This window comes from Equus caballus, chromosome 2 (genome assembly GCF_041296265.1).
Source record: "Equus caballus isolate H_3958 breed thoroughbred chromosome 2, TB-T2T, whole genome shotgun sequence".
Classification (NCBI taxonomy): domain Eukaryota; kingdom Metazoa; phylum Chordata; class Mammalia; order Perissodactyla; family Equidae; genus Equus; species Equus caballus.
In genome coordinates, this window is record NC_091685.1 from 86472000 (window position 1) to 86477999 (window position 6000).

The 6000-nt window shown below is 49.5% G+C and overlaps 1 protein-coding gene across 7 annotated transcripts in view; it reads right to left on the reverse strand.

The window, feature by feature from the left end:
• Positions 1 to 5028, reverse strand: part of TRIM2 (tripartite motif containing 2) — a 151234-nt gene extending 146206 nt beyond the window's left edge. Inside the window, exon 1 of one of the 7 annotated variants that reach the window (XM_023636422.2) lies at positions 4799 to 5028. The gene's annotated coding sequence lies outside the window, so the exon portion shown is untranslated. Of the gene's footprint in view, positions 1 to 4137; positions 4692 to 4798 lie in introns of those variants that run through there. The other 6 variants (XM_070257781.1, XM_070257726.1, XM_070257703.1 and 3 more) reach the window with 6 other exon arrangements.
• Between the last annotated feature and the right edge of the window lie 972 nt (positions 5029 to 6000).

Here is a 6000-nt window from a genome sequence, read left to right on the forward strand (position 1 = left end):
TGACTCAGACCTTCAAATGGGCCTCGTAGCACCCATCTTACATCCTAGTCCTTCCAAGCTGGTCCCCCACTGGTGGCAGAGGCTGATGGGGTGGAATGTGTTCATCTAGGATTCCAGTAAAGCATCAAGCACTTTTTTCCTGCGGTCATTAGGAGAGAGGACGATTATGCCAGGGAAGAGCATCTCGGGCCCAGCCTAAGGCCTTGGCAGCTCAATATTAGGGCTGATGTGGCTTTTGCCTCTCCAAGAAACATATTTCTGGGTTTGGCAACAGAATGCAACCAAACACCTGGATCCCATTTCCTTCCCTTATCTCTGGCTGATTCTACACTCAGACTTCAAAACTCTCCTTTCCTTCTCACTGATAGGCAAATCTTTGGATCACAGGCCCTGCTTTTTTGACTTTGGAGAACCATCGGTCTGGCAAAAGGACTGAAGACAGAATGGCCATGGCTTGAGAGGTTTTTCATAGCCCATAGAGGGGAGCCTGGCACCTGTCTAATCGCCCATAGCCTCTGGGAAGTGAAAATGGGCAGCTGCTAAAGAATGCTAATTTCATTTATGCGTAGTGCCATCTTGCTTAACAAAGGTGTTTTGAACAAAACTGGCTTCTGCTCATCATGCTGGGCTAAGTGCTCATCTCCTCTGTGCTGAGTCCTTGTCACCTTGCACCCACAGGTCTCTGTGTCAGCCTAGAAGACTCCCTGCGCCCCATCATTGGGAAAGGAGGGAGGTACCACCCTGGTCTTAGAATCACAGTGGGGGAAACGACCAGAGAGAGGTAGGTGTTCTGCCTTCCTGTTACTTCCCCTGCCCCCAGCCTCCAAACAAAATAACAACAGCCCTAACCCAGAGAGAGGAGGCAGGGGGAATCCAGCCCAGTCACATTTTTAGGTCCCCTGAATTTTTTCTTCTTTTGGCAAAGTTCTTATCTAGGGAAAGTTGTGTTGAATGCCTCCTCTTTGCTCAGAGACATACTATCTTCCATTGCTTGTGTAACTGAGGGAAAGCTGGAGGGAAACTGAAGAGATGTGTGAACTGGGAACTTCTGAAACCAGACTTCAACATCAGTGCTGCTTATCCACATGCACAAGCCATGATTTTTTTTATCATCAACCCAAAAAACACAACAAGCCAGCTCGGGACAGTTCCCAGGCCTCCCGCAAAATGGATCAAGCCTCCCAATCCCCATTCACACCCATCTCCATGATCACTGACCACCAAAGGGAGCTGGAGAGCTCTGGGTGGTAGACGTGGGGGAGGGGGCAGGTATGGTTACCTCCTACTTCAGGGCCCCATGCTCATTATCCCAATCTCCAGTGGTCAGCCTCTTTAACTTGCAGTTGCAGGGTGGGAGGGAGGTTATGGAACTAGAGAATTTTCCTTCATTCAAACAATCCAGAGAGATCTACTGAGGAGCAGATACTCAGCCAAGCAGACATGGGCCTTCAGAAAGAAAGAGGCCAAGAAATATTTGTTTACGTTAAAAAGAAAGCATAAAAAAACAGAACTCAAGCTAGCAGAGGCCCTGGGAGAGCAGCTGGTCCAGCCCCTGCTCCTTGCCGCACAGAGAAGGCACAAGGCTATGGCTGAGGCGGCCTAATCTGGCCTGTGGGTCCGCTCCAGCAGGTGTGTTTTGTTTGGCAAGCACAATAAACTTTAAAATGTTTTAATTAGTTGCCAACCTTTGAAGTTCTGGCGATTTCATATTAATAAATAAAAAACTAGATTTCCAGATTCCCTGATAAAGCAGAAGATCTGGCAAAGCAGGTTGACATCCACGTGTGGATCACAGCTGCCCTGCCTCATTGACCCCATCAGCCCGGGTCCCCCTCCGGCACCGATGCTCCCTGCTGGCCGCTGCGGAGATGGGCTTTGCCATCTTAGGCATGACCAATGTTTCTCTACCCAGCGTTTCACCTGGGGGCTCTGACAAATATCCATGCCCGAGCTTAGTGAAGTCAGAATCTGTGCTTGGGGAGGGAGACAGGCCTTAGAGGAGTTTTAAAGTCCTTGCGTGATTCTAACAAGCAGCCTGGTTTAAGGGGGGGGAGGGGGGGTGGCTAGACCATGAAGAGCAGGTAGTAAATTATTCTCTTCTTGAAGCTCCTCAGTGGCTCATTTCACTCTTTCACCATTTTAGAAGTTCTTCATTATATCCTATCAAAGTCTAATTTTCTCCTATCCCATCCTTCTCAGCACCTCACACAGCCTCAGGGTTTTTTAAAGCTTCTCCTCTTTCTGCTTCACTAAGTTATTTTAGTTGCTCCATTCTGAACCCCTCCTCCAGTTACTCCACATTCTTTTTAAAGTACAATGGACAAAATTAGAACCAGTACCCTAGGCATTATTTTACTAGAGTAGAATATAGAGAAGAATTCAGTAGAGATCTTTACTTCTAGTTTATCACGTCATACTTAATATCTCAGAATCATTAATTTCTTTTCACAATGCTTTTTTTACTTAGTCATCATCTGGTTTTGTTAACAAGGAACTATTTACAAAAACTGAGAAACCACACTCCAAGATGGAAAACCAAGATTTGGGCAAATTAAAGCATGGAATATCAAGCCTCATTTTCAGGTTAGAGGGGCATCAACCCTCCCCAGGGCGATAACCTGATATGCAAAATTAAAGGGGCCATATGCATGTTCCTAGTAGTTCCATAAACTAATTTATAATCAATAGGTTAGTCTGTTTTTAGGCAATTTCTGAGTTAATTTAATTGCTTTTTTGAGGGCTGTGATTTAAAATTTTTCCATTTTGTAGGCTTTTCCTTTCTTTCCTACTTGTTCCCATTAAGATAATCCTCAACTGTCAGGTTATAATAGAAAAGCTGCTTAGTGGGAGATAGAATTGGAAGACCAACACAAATCTTAGCCTATCTCCATGAGATACTACTTTGTTATGCCCATTTTACAGATTAGGAAACCGAGGCCTGGAAAGTTTAAGCAGCTTGCCGGCAGTTGACTGTCCACGCGTCCAGGATCAGATGAGTCCTGGCTCTGGCGGGCCCCTTGGAGAAGGTGAAGCCTTCCATGGCCATCAGTCCCTGATGCTGGATATCAGACACCACATCAGGAAACCAAGCCTCAGAGACGCGGAGTTAGGCTTCAGATCCGGCAAGAGCAGACTGCGTCTGGGCATCACACATTCCGGCCTGAACCAGAAGGACGTGGAAACGCACACAAAACGTTGACCATGACATTCAGGAACTAAGTGACGTTGTTAAACGCTCCTTGGAACCCCTAGGGAAAAGCCAAGGTTCTTGAAGAAATGTATAAACCACGGAGAGACCCTTGCCAGATGCCAGCTCTGTAAAGTTGGAAATCTTGTCCAGAAATAAATATAGAAACGAAGTTGAACTTCAAGATTCCCTCTAGCAATCGATAGTAAGAAAAAACCCCACATCCCTTCACACTCATACTTTGAGGAGAAAGGAGAAGGAGGGAGTGTTGGTCTTTTCGCCTTATGTCTGGTCTCCATAAAATGTCTGCCCTGTTAGAACACAATATGTGAGGAGGGGAAGGCAGGAGCTAGCTCCGGGCCCTGAGGCTCTGAAATCCCAAAGGCGCTGAGATCCCAAAGGAACCCGGTGGCGCCGCCCTCCCGGGCCGGGACCCTGGGGCGCGCGGTGCTCCGGGCCGCGCCACCGCACCGGGGTCCCTGCAGGATGGGCCGCGGTGGTCACTGCGCGGCGCACAAAGGTCTTCCCGGGCGGGAAAACACTGGCCTCACCTCATTGTTTCTATCCAACCGTAAAATGCAGCTTTTCCCCTTCCTCAAAAAGGACCCGAGGAATTGGGGGCCCGAACAGGGCTGTTTACACTGGCTGCCTACCCCGGCCCTAGGTTCATTTCTTTGTGCATCCGTCCCCAATGCACAGGACCCGTTCCCACGCCATGCACTAGAACCCGGGCGCTCCAGCCCCCTCCAGCAGGCTCCCGGGTTGTCGCCTCCTCGCCGCGCCAGCGCGCACCAGGTCCAGACGAGGCGTGGCGACGTGCGTCGCGAGGCCTCCCGCAGCCCGAACCCCGCGCGCCGGCCTCGCCTCCCGCCGCCTTTCCGTCCCGGCGACCGGGCTGGAAGCCTCGGAGCCGAGCCGCCTGCCAGCGGCGCGGGGCGCAAGATACTCACGTCTCCAATTGTTTCCGCGAAGCGCGCGCAACTGTCCCCGGCCACCGGTAATTAGCAAGAAGAGAAAGGGCTCCGGCAGCCGCCTTTCAGCCAAGTGACAAGCAGGCGGCCAGCTGAAAGCCCCTCATTTTCTGCAAGCTCACTCAAAATGCCCCTCGGTGTCGCCAACGCAGCTGCCAGGTTTAATAACCATGTCAGACAGCCCCTCCCCCCTAAAGAGACACAGAGATGACAGGCTGGGGACTGAAGTCCGCATGTTCAACAGCAGTCACCCTGCCTCAGCCCCCGCGATCCCTCAGCTAGAATGACCATGCAGGGATGGACTAGGAAAAGGTTCAAATGTCAGCCTTGACCTAGGAATTATCTGGAAACCTCAGTTCTTTCCTATTCGCTCGGAGCATAAATCTGATACTCTTCCCTATGGTATTTGGGAAACAAAACAAGAGACGGGTGCCTTTCCAGAGAACCTAGTCTGCGTCTTAAATGTACTTAAAGGAATGCAGCAAACCTCAGTCCTGTTTATACTTGATTTCTGGGCATTGATGGGATATCCTGGCACTATGCAAAGCGCAGGAAGCTCATCGAATTGTTTCCCTCCCGTTTTAGTCGCTCATACGAACGCTCCCGCCTCTGCAGAGGATGCTGGCCAGCAGAATCTTACTGTCTGGCGGGGCTCCTTTGCGGATCCTCCTCGACCTGGACCATCTCCAAAGCGCGGACGGCTCCTCAAGAGCGACGGGATTTTATCAAGCCGGAAGGAATTAGTGGTTCTGTTTTGCAAGTGAAATATCCCACCGAAAGAAATGCTTTATAAAAAAATATACGCATAACCGATCCAGGGCGCACAGCCCCCTGGCGGCCACGCCCCGCGGCCTCCCCGGGCCCCGCCCCGCCCCGCCCCGGAGGCTCTTCCCAGAGCGGCCCCGCCCGCCGCACCTGCCCTTGCGGGGAGTGGTTTTTGTGGAGACACAGGTGAGCAGCTTCTCCCTTAAGACGCGCCGTTACCCTGACAACTGCAACTAGCGTTAGGCAGTCCCGGAGGGATGGCAGTGCACGCCGGCTTTAAATCACAGATTCAGAGAGATTCGAGAGCGTGGCCGGGCAGGAAGAGGGGGCAGGGATGTTTGGGAAGGGACGCGGAGCCGCGCGAGCCTGCGTGTGGGTGGGGTTAGCGGGCATCGCGGACCCTCGGGGTCCGCATCGCTCACCCCTCCCCCGGAACAAGCGAGTTTATAGTACTTGGTTTTAGAATGAATTCCATCATTCGCTTCAACATATTTACTTTTCTCTATTCTGCTTAAGATACTGTTTAAAAGTTACTTTGCCTGCACTGAGCACTAGCTAGCTCCTGGTACAAGTGAGGAGAGGCTCATAAAGATGTGTGGAGCAGAGAGGGGATCTCATGGAAATAATATTTAACTGTGGATGATCATGTGCACAGCAACTCAAGAGTTGTTCCGGATACAACTTTGCACTGTCAGGCTATGGTGAATACATGGTTACAAAATTAAACTCGTTATTTCAGGTGAAAGTTTAGGTGGGGAAAAGGGGAAAGGTGGACCAGAATATCCACATTTGTTAAAAATTTAAATGTTCATATGCCAGCTTGTTACTTTTGGGTATGGACATTTTATACTCATCAAACCACAAATAAGTACTAAAAACTAAAATGAAGCAAGTTAATGAGCTTTGCACAAGGCACACAGGATTGCATACAAACACATGCATACCCCATATTGGTTTCTCCTTGCTGTAAACTGTATATTTCATATCTGAGTTATTAAAAGTTAAAAATCAGTGGCATATTTGAATTAATGAGATTTCATTGTACACATAATAATATGATGATATTAGTTAAGAGCT